General features: G+C 38.1%; 1 protein-coding gene across 3 annotated transcripts in view; it reads right to left on the bottom strand.

The window, feature by feature from the left end:
• LOC113073190 (homeobox protein PKNOX2-like) overlaps nucleotides 1–17,733 on the bottom strand; it is a 59,158-nt gene that overhangs the window by 30,558 nt on the left and 10,867 nt on the right. For all 3 annotated transcript variants that reach the window (XM_026246065.1, XM_026246067.1, XM_026246066.1), the window contains exon 2: nucleotides 14,763–14,834. The gene's annotated coding sequence lies outside the window, so the exon portion shown is untranslated. The remainder of the gene's footprint in view (nucleotides 1–14,762; nucleotides 14,835–17,733) is intronic.

Here is a 17,733-nt window from a genome sequence, read left to right as displayed (position 1 = left end):
CTAATGCTCAACTTAAGTCAATCTTTGAAAACTCTAATGAAATAATAACATTTAGTTTAGCAAATCTTACTATACTTCTATATGAGGCTCATAAAGGTGTTATGTATGACACATAGTGGGACAATGTGTGTGCGCGTTTTCGGCAGGCTCAGCAAACACACTCTAGTGGAACCCCACAGTCAGGACGTCTCCTCTCTAACGTACACACACCGCAGATATGCAGACAGATCGCTCTGTGCTCTCGCTCCCAGTCTCTCTGGAGGTGTACAGAAAGGCCCTGGCCGGCCCCAGCGCTCTGCCCTGGCCATCTGGAGTACATTAGGGCTGGGGGGATATTGGATCCCACTGCTGTGGCTGGCTGGATGGGTGGCCCAGGCCCAGTGCAGCCCTTTTCAGCAGCCCAGCATGATTGATAGGAGGCCTCACTCGCTGACTCCTGCTGCAGTCACCACACACTGTGACCAGAACACACACGCTACTACAAGCACGTGTACATCAAACTGTGGCACACTCACGCCTGAGGAGATCGGTATGAGCAGACACACTATAATGGGTGGTACTGTATAAAGTTTTGTACCAGCTGATTATATAACAGCACTTCATAACACCAGACCTGGACTGCGAAGCACAACAGATGTCGTCAATAAAACATGAAAGTTCATCACACACAATAAATCAGAGTACTGCCTACAAAACTAAGGATTAACCTGACAAATTGGCAACAATGTGAGCTGCAGTGCATTTATATTCTGCTTATACCGCTTGGCTATACTCAGAAAAGCAAATCATCTTTCTGAAAGAGAACAATAATTAGGAATGATCAACAAAAGTTACAAAAGATCAACGCAATAAAAATGTTCCAAAATTGGTAGATTAACTAATTCTATTTGTTAACCCCTCCATTAATTATTTAGAGTGACACGATAGATGTTTGAATGATACAACAGTGGTTTAGTTCCATATTAAAATAAAGGCAAATCTTTTTAATATTGTGATGATATTTTAATCACCAAGCATGATATAACTATAAAGATAATGATAAAGATATAGATCTAAAAATCATTGAAGAATAGCAGAGTTCACACCACAAGTATAACGATAAAGGCACAGAGAAACGATAATGTTGGAATTACTTACAGAACTATTTATTTTTCTAGCTAATGAATGATAAAAAATCTGACAGCCAATCAGAATCAATCCTGCTGTGACGAGCTTGAGAGTTTAAAGCAGCAGATTTGCGTGTGCTTAGAACAGATGATATCGTTTGCTGGTGTGGACGCTAATATCGTTAACTTTATAGTTATCATTCTTAGTGTGAATGGACCTTAAGTCTATGGTTTAGCACTTTAAAAATTTACATTTAAAAAAACTGAATAACATTATGAAAACAAAAATGTAAATGTTACAAGTTTAGTCAGTGTTTTAAGAAAAAGGGTAACGTTACAAGAATAATGTGAAATTATAAAAAATGTTAAGTAATTAAAGTTAAAATAAAATTAATGTTATGCGAATAAAGCAACAAAAAAAACATTATTGTGATAAAACGTGATTATCACAATAGAAACAGGCGGCATTATTTTATTTAAAATACAAATATATTCCCATAAAAGGCCTGAGATTATAAATATAGCCTACCATAAAAGTTTCTTCAAGTGCTCCAAAAATATTGCAAGAACTATTTCTAAAAGCAAGTGAAAGAAAACTAATCTTCGCCCACATAGTTGGCTAATAAATTGTCTTACGTCTGAGATGCATACCTGCACGTTGCACACCTCAGGTTAATCCCTAGCTCATAAAAGAAGAGAGGAAGAAAATTAGTGAACGTGGCAGAGACTAGGAAATTGTTAAAAAAAGAAAGAAATAGGCGACATTTCGAGTAAATGGCATCCAAAACCCACTCCAATTATCTTTGGCAGCCATGCCAGGGAGGCTGACTTAATTAAAGTGAGTGGAAAAGGAAGGGGGGAGAAAGGAGAGAGAGAGGGGAGAAGTGATTGAGGGGGCAGAAGAGTGCGTATCAGCGCCAAACACAAAGCCGAGCACCACCGCCGTCCACCACTCTTTCTCTTTTCAATTTCACTTCAAAGGACCAAAGCAAGAAAGCATAAAAACGGGAGAGCGAGACGTTTTTAAGCAATATAATTGCACTATTCATATCCAGTGTTTTTATCGTCATTCAGATAGGACAAAAATACATAAAAAGAGAATAAAAAAATGATTTTACTCGCTGCTAAATCCCCAATAATCCTCTTGTGCTTCTCCAAGTCTGCCTTCGACGTTGACCTTTTCACAGGAATCCTGTTGCCATGGAAACTCTTGCTGCACTCTCCCCGAACACACATCATTCTGTCCATATTTCTGTCATCGCTCTGACAGGAAATGGTTGTTTAAGCGCAAATGTAGCTTGTTTTGCCACCTAAACTCTTTGCTAATCACATTAGAGACTTAACCACGTACGTTTTGCGTACGTTATTAACAGTGCATGCTAACTCGCATGTGACGTTTACAATATCTAAACAAGTTCAATAGCACTCAAATTAATATTAATGCACAAACTTCTGCTGTCAATCTGATGGTAGCTGAACTTTCTGATGCCTGGTCGACCCAGCTAGAGTGATACGGCGTACAGTATCTTTAGCTCATCAACACTTCATCAGCTCCTCGTGTAAATGAAATCTTGAGTATGAAATATATAGACAATGCCAAACAGGAGGCAGCTGGTCGCTGAGGGCCGTCCAGAAGGACTGTGGGTGGCAGATTTATAAATTCAGCTATAATGTGTGACTTCAAAAATAAACTGCTTTTAACAGAGGACAATGGCTGTTTCATAACTGCAAGATGATGTGAGATGCTGTGATTTTAAAGCAAGTTTTCAATGCTGTGAAGGTGGTATAGAAAACTGTATATTTCAAAATAAAAAATATATACATTTTATTGGTCTTGTGAATGTATTTTATAATACTACAGGATATACTACACCACAATGTACTTTACAACAAAATTCAATAACATTAGATTAGGGAACACACATTCATGTATTAACGAAGAGACTTCCCTCAATAAACTCCTAATTTGCTGCTTATTGATAGTAAGTAAGATGTTTGTAGTAGTAGTTATGTTAAAGCGGGGGTTAAATGCTATTTCATGCATACTGAGTTTTTTACACTTTTTACATGCTAAACATGGAAAAAGTTTTAAAAATTAAGTTGTACGTTTGAAGGAGTATTTTTGTTTCCAAATTCTCTTTCCGGTTTGTCACAAGTTTCGGAAAGTTTTTTTTTCAAGTATGGCTCTGTGTGACGTTAGATGGAGCGGAATTTCCTTATATGGGTCCTAAGGCACTTCTGCCGGAAGAGCGCGCGCTCCCGTATTGTGAGGCTGAGCACAGACATTTCACTGATCAGAGCGATTCACTGATCAGAGCGAGAGCGTCGCGATAAGTCACAAAAGAAGTGTGTTTTTGGTTGCGAGGGCAAGACAACCCTGCACAGATTACCAAAAAAACAAAACACCATTAAGGGACCAGTGGATGGAGTTTATTTTTACAGAGCATCAACGGAGTTGTGCAAGTGTTTTTGTTTGTTCCCTGCATTTCGAAGATGCTTGTTTTACAAACAAGGCCCAGTTTGACGACGGATTTGCTTATCGTTTATTTCTTAAGGATGATGCAATCCCAACGAAAAAGGGTCACGATCGTGTGTTGGAACCGCAGGCAGTGAGTAAAACTGCTTAAAATATCTCTGCCTCCTTGTTAGTGCGTCCCCTCCCATGCCAGAGACCCGGGTTCGAGCCCCGCTCGGAGCGAGTCGTTGCTGCTGCTCTCGTTCAGTTTCAGCCTCGGGATCTGATTCTGGATCAGAAATAAACGGCTGAATCTGACTGTTAGCCATGGTTTGTTTTGGATGATGGTTTTTCCCTCACGGTAATGTCACAGCTTCCACATGCTCTCAACGCAAAAGCCTACTGGCGTTCGTGATTCTTTAGCTCCGCCCACACGTCAGCCTACTGGCGTTCGTGATTCTTTAGCTCCGCCCACACGTCACGCCTCCAGCCGGTCGTGTTTTTCCGGGAAAAATCGGTACAGACTATCTTTCTCTTATGAATATAATAAAACTAAAGACTTTTTGGAGTTATGAAGGATGCAGTACTACTCTATAGGTACTCAAGATTAACAGGATATTGAGTGAAAACGAGCATTTCACCCCCCCCCCCCCTTAAGGTGATGGGTAGGGTTAAGAGATCTAGAACATGGTCATGCAGAATATGGCTCTGTGTGTTATTATGTGTGTTAAAATAACTAATAAACAGCCAATATGCTAGTAATATAAATGCCAATATGCAACTAGTAGTAAATAGTGGACCCTAATCTACAGTGTTTCTCAAATTTCCATTCAAAGACAAAAGCAGTTGTAGATATGTACTTCATTGTCTGACTGATACTGATGAGGGGATAAGAATAACAAATTCTACACTATTATATATATCATTTTAAATGAATGTATTCATCACATTACAATGTACAGTATGAATTAGGGCTGCACGATATTGGGGAAAATGTACATTGCGATATTTTATTTTTCTGCGATATATATTGCGATATGAAATCACATTTTTTCTTACAAACAAAAATGGTGTGAGCACACTTACATTCTCATTTTAAATGATTTAAACATCGACACCATCGTGTCAATTGATTAATATGCGCAAGGGAGAGAGAGCAAGACAGTGCTCGTGTTGTTTGAAGACATTGAGCTTGCTGCCGGGGCTCGCTCTCTCTCTCTCTCGCGCGCACGCGTGCTCTTTCTCTCAGTCCGGTGACAGGTGCAATATTTGAAAATGATAATTAATTAATTTTTTTAAATTACATTTATATCTGAATATATGTCAATCTATAGACTTTCAAACATCTAAGTGTCATGAATTAATATGTATCTGTGTACAAAATGACATATAAACATATTTTCCTATTCTATTTTGCCTGGAAACGCTTCCAGCACGCTTGCGTGGCGTGTCGCGTGAAAAATAGGCGTCGGTTCTATTTCTAGCATGCACGCGTTTTCGCACGTCTCACGCAGGCAGTCTGTAAGCTCTAACCTGTTAACATGGGAGCCGAATTTAAAACGGACACGCCTCGCAGCTGAGACGCTTGCGCCACGCATCTAGTGTTTCGCCGGCCACGCGCTCGCGCTCTCTCGCATGCGCGCTCTCTGGCCCATACAGTTAATGAATAACGGATCAACTACGACAGCCTACATCGCACATCCTGCGATATGACTATCGCGGATTCGTACATCGCGATATCGATGCTTAAACAACACATCGTGCAGCCCTAGTATGAATCATTTTGAAACTGGCTAAATATTACATTTTGTATGCAAGCAAAGTAAATTTTACATACATTTCAATGCATTAGAAGATGGAAATATTATTGTAAAATGGGGGAAATCAGTATCCATAATTAAATAACATCAAATAAAAGAATAATCATAATAATAAATAAACAAATAAATAAAAAACACTGCACAGTGCTGTTTCAGTATATGTAGTACCTGATTATACTTTTTTGTGTGTGCAAAAGTGCCAAATCTGTTTGCCCTACTGTATTTGTCAAAATGAGCATTGCATGTTTGGATACCTGTTTAATATATTTAATATCATTGTGGATGCTGCAGGATGATGATTATTATTATTTTTTTTTAATGAAGCTTCAGATTTAAAATGATGTTTGCAGGCTGAGCGCTGAAAGATGCTGTATGGGCCAGACAGCTATGGGCCGGAGCTGGAGCCAGGAGATAAGACCAGCTCCAGCCGCCTTGCTTTAGGGGACGGTGAAAGAACTGGTAACTTGACAACCACTATTCTGTTTGGCTGAGATCATTTTGGTCTTTTTCTCCTTTCTCTTTCTACCAGACCAGTTTTTTTCCGTCTAACTTCCGACGTTTAACCCCTTCTGTGTCTCAATTTCTTTTCACTTCTACTTCCTGTATTCTCATGATTTTTTTATATTGCAGGTTTTATATATATATATACACATATACTGAAATCATCAACAAGGTAACTAACTAAATATGTTTTTCTTTTCTTTAACTTTAATGCCAACACTACTGAAGGTTCACGGTTGCTTTCTCGACCCCTCTTGCTCTCTCATTTCACCCTCTCTCTTCAACTCGTCTCTGTCTCCATCCCTCACCCTCTTCCTTTGCTCCTTTTTCCCTCCCTTGGTGTAAAACATTCCGGTGTGTTGAGCTCAGAGCACAGCGTTCGGCTCTCAGAGGCAGGATTGTTCTGGCCACACAGGCCCAAAGCCCGTTGCCACGGATACCGCCATACCACAGATCTGACCCTGGAGAATTGAGCTGCTCACCCTCAGCAGGAGCCATTGGCAGCTGCAACACAGCTGTTAGCACCGGGACACGGTTACTTTCTTCCTCTCTCTGACTCCTCTCGCTTTCTCATTTCTTTATCAATATTCATTATATATATATATATATATATATATATATATATATATATATATACATACACACACACACACACATATACACACTACTGTTCAGAAGTTTGGGATGAGAATTTTATGCTCATCAAGACTGCATTTATTTGATAAAAAAAATAAAGGGAAAACATTATATTGTGAAATATTATTACTATGTGAAATAAAGTTTTTCTATTTTAATATGCATTAAAATCTAATTTATTCCTGTGGTGCAAAGCTGAACTTACTCCAGTCTTCGGTGTCACATGATCCTTCAGAAATCATTCTAATATGCTGATTTATTATCAGTGCTGGAAACTGTTTTCCTGCTTATTTTTTTGGAACCTGTGATACTTTTTTTAAGGATTCTTTGATGAATAAAAAGTTAAAAAGAGCATTTATTTAAAATATAAATATTTTCTAATGATATACACTACAGTTAAAAAGTTTGGAGTCAGTAAATTTGTATTCTTTCTTTCTTATTTTGAAAGAAATTAAAAATTTAATTCAGCGGGGTGTTAAATTGGTAAGAAGCGATAGCAAATATTTATATAATGAACAAATTCATCAAAGAATCATGAAAAAAGTACTGCAGTTTCCAAAAAGATATTTGGCAGCACAACTGTTGCCAACATTGATAATTCTAATAATAAATCAGCATTTTAGAATGATCTGAAGGATCATGTGACATAAGACTAGAGTAATGGCTGATGGAAATTCAGCTTTGCATCACAGAAATAAATTATATTTTAAAGTATATTAAAATACAAACCATCATTTTATATTGTAATAACATTTTGCAAGATTACTGTTTGTTTTTGATCAAATAAATGCAGCCTTGATGAGCATTAGAGACTTTTAATTCAAACTTTTAATCATTTTAACAATTTGGAACACAAAAGGAGATATTTATAGTATCCAAGCTACTCACTTATTCATATAATGAAAGTGAATACTGATTTAATGTTAATCTTTGTTTTAAAACTTTATAGTTCATAAACATTTCATTTTGTGTTTCATGGAAGAAATTGAAGTTATACAGAATGAGAAAATGATGAACTTATATTTTGCTGTGAATTACCCCACTAATGTCTGTATGTCCCATTTATGCGTTTATACAAAGACCACATTGCAAAGACTGCTAGATCTTGCAGGTTTGCATTGCACAACATCAGAAAGATCAGGGCCTTTCTAACGGAGCATGCAGCACAACTTCTTGTCCAGGCCCTTGACATTTCTAGGCTGGACTACCACAATGCTCTTCTGGCAGGACTTCCATCAAGCACAATCAAACCTCTACAAATGATTCAGAAAGCAGCAGCATGACTGGCCTTCAACAAGCCCAAATGTTACACCTCTCTTTATCTCCTTGCACTGGCTATCAGTTGCAGCTCCCATCAAGTTCAAGACATTGATGCTTGCATATAGAACAGCCACAAGCTCAGCAGCTGCCTACTTCCACTCACTACTACAAATCTACATCCCCTCAAAAAGTCTGAGATCTGCTAGTGAGCGACGCCTTGTGGTACCTTCACAGAGAGGCTCAAAATTCCTTTCCAGAACATTCTCGTCCACCATTCCCAGCTGGTGGAATGATCTTTCAGCCCCTATATGGAATGCTGAATCCCTGGGAATATTCAAAACTTATCTCTTTCAATGCTACTTGACTTCATCCTAATGATTTTTTTTTTTTTAAGATGGATAAAAGCGTCTAAAAAATGACTAAATTTAAATGTATTTAGTACTGATTATAGAATATAATTTTAACAATCTAAAGCTACCTTGTTTGGGAATTTCACTGATCTGTAAAGTTCAAAAATAAAATAAAATGTGTCAATATATTCTAAGATGCATGCATATTATAGCCTAACATCCACAAGTTGAAAAAGAAATCTTTTTTTTTTTTTTTTTTTTTTACCACTGAATATTTTATTTCATTTTGAAAACATGTCATATCAGTCTCTTTCATTCACTCACTGACTTGCTTCTTCACCAAATTCTCACATTCACTCATGCACTTTCCTGGAAAAATTCCCTGGCAAACTATTTCGAAAAACCAGAGCAGTGACTCAAATCTCCCTTCCACATCAATCACAAACGTCCCACGGTTGTTCACTCTATCCATAACATGATCCATTAAACCGTCGTTATCCAACATTCAAATCAAAACAGATGTTCCCCTCTAAAGTCTAAAATTACAGCAAATAAATAAAGAAACAAAAACAGAGACCTATTTTTCACATTTCCAGAGCCTATCCGATGTCATATTATGGTTAGATGTTATGGCTGGAAGCTATGCCTTTTATCTAATCAGGGCATAGATTTTCCTCTCTTTTCCACCTCAGAGATAACCCGATTACACGGTAACACTGTCTCTGAATCAGTTTAGCAGCGACCCTGTGGTTGAGCACACAGATCTGTATGCAGCAGTGACAGGTAAAGCTAAGATGCTGCTAAACTTACATGGAATATAAAAAGAATTATATGCCCGACAAGGCAGAGGTCTCACCAATATAAAACAAATTTTTTTAACCTTTATGGGGTCCCTGATTAAATGAAATTTAGTATAATGCATGTCTACATGCTCAAAAAAAAAAAAAAAAAAACCTACACAGATTTTGTCCAACCATATCTCTCTAGTAAGAGAATGTACTGCCCACAATATCATTAAAATCAAATAGCAAGTATCATATTCATGGCTGTGACTTTTCAATTATAAAATGACAATCCTGTCAATATGTCCTGCCAAACTTCCGGTTTCAGTAAAAAAAAATTAAAAAAAAACATATGTATTCGTCAAGCCATGTGATCTTGAATGTATTTTGGTAACAAAATAAAAAGAAAGATTCCACTTACATAAATTATATGGTGCATACAAATTAAATAAACCTAACTGCAAAAATAAGAGTTTATATATCATTTTAATTAACTAAAGGGGTATATTTTAAATAAAACCTAGAACATGACAATAAAAAATGAAGCCAAAAAAGTAAGTGTGCACAGCTAGTGTTCAGAAAGTTAGAAGAGCATCTGTTCTCAGTAAACATGCTGTAGAGCCAAACCCTGAAAACACTAACAGAGCAGTGCGTTTGTTTGAAGCAGAACAGCATGACAAAAGACAGTTAAATCAGCCACTAAGGAACTGCTATCTATGTCAGGTTGTTTCTATTAGTATTAGCACTCCAAAAAGACTTTCTGTCTCTCTCTTACAGACACGGATATAAATCAGCTGAAATGAGAGAGATAAACAAGGTTTAAAACTAAAACACACTTGAGTGTTTTATGGGTTCGTTTTAAATGAACATTAAATCTTTCCTCTGACGTTGATTTGAAGAGCTGTTTAACATCTATATGACATCCATTCAGACGTGATGGTGTTTTGCATCTTTCATCATATCTAAACAATCTACACGAGACACAAAATTGCTGCTATGAAAAACTAACAACTGAGATCTGGGAAATGTGTTTTTTTCTCTCTCTCTCTTCAGATTACTGTCAAGCAAATGCTCTTTTCAGCTAGGAGTGATGCACACTTTAAAGTTATCTAAGAAATCTGTGTAATCAGTTTGACATGCACAGATTATCACAAAATCTTCAATCTGATTCTGTCTCTTTCATCTGTTCAAGCATGCACGTTACGTTGAATTTTAATGCATTTATATGTGCATCTATCAGTTACATGCACGTGGGTGTTTGCTTAGAGTGCGTGTGTTTGTGCGTGTGTCTGCGCGTTCGAGAAAGAGACAGATCCAAGCATTTGTATGTGTGTCTGTATTTCTAACAAGAAAACAGTAGGGTTGCGCATTCCTGTCCGACATAACTTAAGACAAGCAGACACTGAAGAAAACGCCTATAAAACTCTCTCAGCCTCTTCTCCTCCATCTGTTTTGTTTTCCTTCCATCTCTCCTTTTTGATGAGCTGGGTCTTCAGTCCCCCCAATAAAATCCCATTAGCTCTTAATGAAGTCGAGCTCGCTGCCTCGCGCCTTCACCTCATTTAGCACAATTGTCTGGCAGCCATTAGCACGGAGGCAATTACAGCCGAACGGCGAGAGTAATTGGAAATGCCGACAGGGACCCCAAGAAAACGGGAATAAATAAAAAAAAAAAAATTCAACCTAATAAGCCTCCATTGGGTTGGTGGGGGCTGCTAGGCTAAATCAACATAATGCTAATCGAGGCTGATGAGGAACAGACTCGGGGTGAAGGACAGGGGTGGTGGAGAAGATGATGATGATGATGATGATGAGGTTGAGACTGTTATAGAAAGAGCGAAAGGAATCATACTAATCAACTGCTCAGTGACACAAGGTACTGTACTGTTAATGCCATAGTAAACCAACGGTATACAGAAAAAAATATCAATATCTACTATTAAAAGACAACAAGAAATCAAAATGGACCACATTTTAATAGGGCCCGAATGTACACAATTTATCATAAAAATACTAATAGATAAAATATAGTGCCGCCTTCCCAGAAATAGCAAAGTTAAATGTTATGAAAATGCTTATTTTGCTGCAATAATAATAATGAATTAACAACATTAATAATAATAAATAATTCACACAACTTTTCACCAATACAATTCCATGATTGTTTTTCATATTTTCCCACAATATTTTACTTATGAAGAACAATTACTAACTGATTAAATATTTTATATCCAAGCATAGCTAGAAAAATAATTATATATTGATTCTAATAACGTCCATGGCTATTTAATGAATTTTAATTTTTTTATGAATTATAATGCCAAAGATTATAATGCCTTTTCCAGGAACTGAAATTACAATTCTAAAATTCGATAATTTTATTTTTTTTCATGACGATGGAAACCTGGATAAATCATTTTTAGTATTCGAATCTGCTGAAATTAAATGTTTTCTATGATTTGAAGTCAACTGACAGGTTGATTTAGCCAAGAACACATTTAAAGGCAATATGGAACTCTAATGTGCCATAAATAATGTAGGTGGGACTTTGATTATGAAAACATTAAACTATAATATTATTATTTAGAATAAGTTTTGTCTCAGCCTTGACTATTTCCGCAGCAAACTGATTGCAGACATGGAGAAAATGAATTTTAAAGAAAAAATTATTAAGACTACAATAAAAAAAAAATTCTCTTTTGATTAACGTGCTCCGATGCATTGTGCATGACTTGTTTTGATTTCATGTTTAAAATAGAGCTTACTGGAAATAACATAATTCAGTCTACATCTAATAAATGGTAACATTCCATACAAAGGACACTTTGTCAAGTCTGTCTTTGAATAATGAACAGTCACACGGTGATCTAGGTGTTGTGTGTGGCCTGCTGGTGCCAGAAGCCAGGACATCTCCCTTGACTACTCACCCTACTTACTCACATCAAACTGGGCGACTGGTGGCAGAAACCTGATCAGAGGGGGCAAAATCAGAGGGCACCTTTCACAAGAACTGGGCAGACTGCCCAACAGTCCACAGGAGGGGGCAAAGAATAGGGTCTGGCTGGAATGGTGTGTGTCTTTGATGTGTGTGTGAAGGCGTCTTGGCACTAACTTTCCAGAGTCTGCACGGGAAACAGAAGGTCGTGTCCCACAATAGACTCCCATGGGGCATCCACAATACCAGCTCAATGACCGCAGTCAACAATACTCTCAAGGCCTTTTATTCACAGAGTTCAATGGACCAGACACACCCAGTGGCGCTTTCCTACACAAAACAAGATCCTGGCACACACACTCACACACATACATATTCATACAACCTTGTATTAATGACAATATTGCTTCTATAAAAGAGCCTTTCAGTTCAGGCTCTGTCTAGAATCACCACAGCGTTGGGGACAACGCATTCAAACTTGGCCATAAAAGTTAGCAATAATTTAAAGTAATACATTTGGATAACTTAATTCATAAATAAAATAAATAGCATATTAATACAATGAAATAGTACATAATAGTATTTTGTAAAACTATACACAATATAATGCAATGCTCACTCTATAAAGGATTCATTTAAATGACTCCAAGTGAATCGGTTTATTTAAAGTTAGTTGTGGTTTGTAGTTTGTATTTAAAATATTGTACTTTTAGTGCAGTGTTAGTTTGTTTTTAAATGAATTTTCTATGTTAACCATTTCGTTTAAAAGAATCAGACTTCAAAGATTCATTTTAGTTGAGTGGGAAATCAAAAAGCACCGTTTTACCAGTACTTGTTGGAAAAAGTTAATAAAAAAGCAAATCGGTTTTCAAGGTAGCTGAGCTTGTGTTTTGCTACTACAAAGTTAATAGCATTGCGATATTTATTTGTTTGCTCCCCAACACTCCACCCGTTTAAAATTTGACAAAGTACATTAAGTTACTTCACTTCATCTTAGCTGTAATATGAAACCTGAGGAACTAGTACTGATCATTTGAGAAGGTGAAAAATGAGGTGAGAAGACATTAAGCAAAGCATGATGAGTGAAGCACAGGGCTGCTACCGCAAAAAATGAAAAGATGCAGGCTCCTTCCATTTCTCTTGAGCTGTGCTTTCGCTCCAAAAATGTTTATTTGTCTAAAAAGGTCTACAAACAATCACTTCACTCGACAGGAGAGAGAGCTTTCCAGTCAGGAGGAGATTTAATTAGGGAAATCTCATTAGGTTTAACAAAATTAAGCGTAAAACAATCCTCGGCAGGGTTCCGAGTGCGAGAGGGAGAGACAGAAAGGGGGAATTTGGGGATATGAGCGATTAGAATCAGGAGGATATTGAGATAGTCACTTCCATGCTGCTGTGGGGGGAAATGGCTCTAGATACCCAGCTGTTTTCACACTCAATTAAAGAGACTTGCCTGGCTTTTACCCCCTCAGAAAAGCAAAGTGTTAACCCTTCCGCATATTGCCGCGCAGACAAATATGTCCCTCATACTCGCTGTCTCTCACTCATCCACAACCTAATTTCACCCTGAGCCCACGAACCATTAACGACACAATTGTGTTTTCGAACAAATTCTGACTCTATAAGGACATAACAAAAGAGTGCTATTAAAGTGAGGAAACAAACTCTTAAACAACACAGCCGGGGTGATTGCAGGCGAACAGCAAGTGCTGGAAAATTCATTTCAAAATTCACCTTTAAAGGTCGAATTCCGACTAAACCAGCAAGGAATAACTCAACGACTCCAGAAGAGCAATATCACTGCAGAGAAATCAACGGTTTGTATATTCTAGGTGACACTGCGTATTTATCAGCCATCTTCAAAATGTGGAAACAATCTTGGTTTACTTTTCTCACCTTTAAAACGGAAGAAAAGAATCTGGTTACAAGCATGGCTCTGTTCCAACACCTAAGCCCCTTTCACACTGCCATTCCGGCAAACACACGGGTAAAGTGTTCCGGCAATTGTTCCAGGGTCGCTAGATTTTGCACTTTCACACTGCCAGTGATTACCCGGGATATGTGCGTGCTTTCACACACAACCTGTAAAGATCACGTAACGACACGTGACATCAGGGCGGGACTTATAATGTACGAGTCGATAACACTAGGCACGTTATACTTTCACTGAAGCAAGCAAACGATCTCTGCGTCAGCGCGGAAAGTGAGGAACTAACTGATCTCTGCTTCATTACAGTTTGCACATATTTTTTTGTCGCGAACGTTGATCTTTCTTCAAAACAGCCGGTATGAGAGTTGCGTTAGGGTTAGGGTTAACCCTAACACGCGTCATCACTTCAACAGAGCATTAGATCTGGCTTTTGTTCACACAGCGCTCGTCATGGGTCGAACCCGGCAATGTTACTAGTCTCCGACCTGGGTTCAAAGCCGGAATCAATCCCGGGACGTGGTTGCTTTTACACAATATGCCGGGTCCGACGTGCAGTGTGAAAGGGGCTCTAGTGAGCTGCCCTGTGTCTGCTGCCTACATAGGCATCTACTAGCATTCTAAAATGAAACTGAGCTTCCTAAATGGTGAACTGAGATTGCAAAATGAGGCAGCAACTCTAAACAAGTGCTGACGCACAAAATAGCATTTTCACTTTAAGTGCTTGGTTTGCAAATAAATTCTATCGAGTCTGTACTTTCCAGTTATTACATTAATATTCATTCATTCATTTAATTATATCTAGCTACACAGACAGACAGATAAATAGATAGATTAGACAGACAGATATCACTACATACAACAGCCTTTGCAACAGGTGGATGTCAATGATGACTTAAAATACTGCCTATATAGGCAGCTCACTAGCTTTTAGAACAGAGCATGTGTGTGCTTTTGAATGAATATTTAAGTGTTGTTTTAGGAACTTACAGTTTGCTTGTTCTCAGCATCGGAGCATCTGATGTTGGAGTCAGTCTGACAGCACACTGCCCTCCAGACAGTCTACAACACAAGAAGAGAAACCTTCTGAGTATAGTAACATCTAATGGTCTGCACACTAATAGCAAACCTGAGATCATTACTCCAGCGGCATTACAGCGAAACTTGAAATTTTTGAGAATGGGGATCATTTTATCGACGCTGCGTGATATCAGTGGGCCTGCTGACCCCACAATTTGAAAAGCAATTTGATATTTTGAGTGAAAGTATATGTATGTGGATGTCCTGCTGTTCTGGCTTAATAGAGGCTGTATGTGTGTGTGTGTGAGCTTGGATAGGTGGGCAAACAAAGATAAAGACAATGGCGGGAATGGCGGCCAGTCCCCCACACTTCAGTCTGTCAGTATATGTTTGTGTGAAACCTTTCTCGGGTTTCTTCCAAACTGCAAAGAAAACATTTTAGGGTTCTGTAATCCCTCCCGCAGTCTCTCAAAGCCCCAGAGCCCACCACACACACATCCATATAGTCTGCAGCCCACCTCCCTCTCCCCCTCACGAGACCTGATCTGCCTTCCTGTTGACGTCAAAGTGAATTAGAGCAAGGAGAGCGCAGCGGCTCCCCCCGGGGGGCTGGAGAGCTAATCACGCTGTTCCTCACCGGCCTCAGAGGAAGCATTAGCGTTCCTGTTGCAGCAGACCACCTCATTTACAGTGCAGGGCCCCTTAACAAACAACCAGGACACCAAACACACACATTAACAGCATAATTGCAGAAATACACACCAATAGGTCCCTCATACACTCCACAGTAGCCTCCAAATGATTGGTGGGTTTGCCCTTCCCACCCCTCATTCAAACAGTCAGAGAAACGTGAACTTCAGGGTAAACCTCTTTCTCTAATACACAGCGCACCTCTGTGAAATACCTAATCCTAGCCTCCCTCCGTCTCCACAGCGACCTTCTGCATTCCCTCCAGCAGCTCTGAATAATGATTCCACATATAGCAAAGGAGACTTTACACTTTAAACTGTGTGACTGACCTGATTTCTACTCAGATGACTGTGGGTTGGCTCACTTATGTCTGATGGTCTGATTCAGTGTTATTTTTTGTTATGCACTGATCATGATTTTTCATGGCCGATTCCGATACCGATTTTTTTACAACCAAATTGTCCGATTCCGATACCGATTTCAGTTTTTTTCTTTCTTTTTTTAAGCAACAAACAAGAATATAATGAAAGTATAAATAAACAAGATGTTTATATGATATTTAACAGGCCAAACTGGCTTTTGGCTATTGAAAAGAATAACTGTATCTGAAGTTAATGGCGGTAATTGCACAGTAAGCACATTCAATACAAACATAGGTGGTACTGACATTTAGCATTAGCATTTAGCTTTTGTTTTTAAATTGGATTGGTTGGTGGTTCAAAGTAGCACAGTGACCATATACCAAATATCAAACTCAAAATATGCCACTTCCATACCTAAAATACATATTTTACAGTGACTGTTATGCATTTTGATCAAAAACATTGCTAAAAGCTTCCTATCAGTGGCCATCCTTCACAAAATGTAAAATCTATAATAAAAAAAGTTTTATTATAGATTGAATGCTAAATGTTTCAATACAAGTATTTCAGTCAAAAGAAAGTTTAAGCAACTTTTCAGACCTTTAACCCATGGGGGGAAATCAACCCATGACAACAGTTTAAAAGTAGCCCAATTTCATGAAAAATGTTTTTTTTTTAAACTACAGACTTCCCTGCATCCAATACGAGCAACATGAATGTTCAACGCCTAGATTATGGCCTTTAGCCAAATTCTAACAAATTAAAACTTACTACATTTTAATTATATTAAAGTTTAGATGTTTTACCAGTGACTGATTGCTTTTTGATGAAGAAAACAATCAACATTGATGAATGTCAAGGCTAATAGATAGCAAGAATATAGAAAGCTAGATCTCCCTTAAGATCCTCTTGTCTGTTAAGTTTTGACTGTCCAAATAAAATAAATATGACTATATAGTCTACTACAGTCACTATATCAACACATTTTAAACACAGTCTATGACGCATCTTAAAATCCTCTTGACTTTGACCCAAGTAATGCAAGGTTTAGGTGGTAATTACCCACAATGCCTTGTCAGTAACAGCCCCCCAGCTGCTCAAAGACTGAAAACAACATTTGCTGCTGGGGGTTCAGAACTTCCTGTTACTATGACAACCATGGAACAATTCATATTCAATGTGTCTCTCATCTAATAAAGTGTGTAACATTAGGGCGTAATTGTGTTTCTGTGCAATGTATGAAAAACCCCTTTGCAGTGAACGATGCCTGATAGCATTTGTCAAAAACGTCTGGAAGAATGACAGACTCTTTTTCTGTATCAGAAGATTGTGACTTGGCATCACAAAATCATTCAAATTTGATTATAAAAGTAAACTTTAAATACGGATGGCAAGCACAACTAACCACAGTGTCAAAAACAGTGCAACTCTATAAAGACATGTGATGCATTTAAACTATAAATAGCTTTAAAAGGCATCATGGTGGAGAGGTGTCTCCTTAATATCACTTATAGTATAGAAGTGCAGCAGGACCAAGGAGGTTGAGTGAAATGAAAGTAGAATTCCTGGGAATTAGAAAGGATTTAGTGGACAATAGCAGGTATTCCCACTAGTGTAACTAGACTCTACTTGGCGTCACGAGAGGCTTAAACTTCACATTAAACCAGTGTGCAGCTGACACAGGAGGCCACGCTAGACACAACAAGAGGAATATGAAGTAACACGCATTAAGCTCATATATACACACTGAGAACAAAACAAATGCACACGCTGCATTAAAGCAAAAGTTGATTTTGTTACATTTCAGACTTACGAACAAACTCAGAAATGATACTTGATACTTGAAATAGCCTATATGCTGTGCTCTCCATGTCGAAACAACACTTTTA

The sequence above is a fragment of the Carassius auratus genome, unplaced genomic scaffold, assembly GCF_003368295.1.
Source record: "Carassius auratus strain Wakin unplaced genomic scaffold, ASM336829v1 scaf_tig00011586, whole genome shotgun sequence".
NCBI lineage: Eukaryota > Metazoa > Chordata > Actinopteri > Cypriniformes > Cyprinidae > Carassius > Carassius auratus.
The sequence above is the reverse complement of the archived record's forward strand: the minus strand, read 5'-3'. Positions and strand labels throughout refer to the sequence as shown.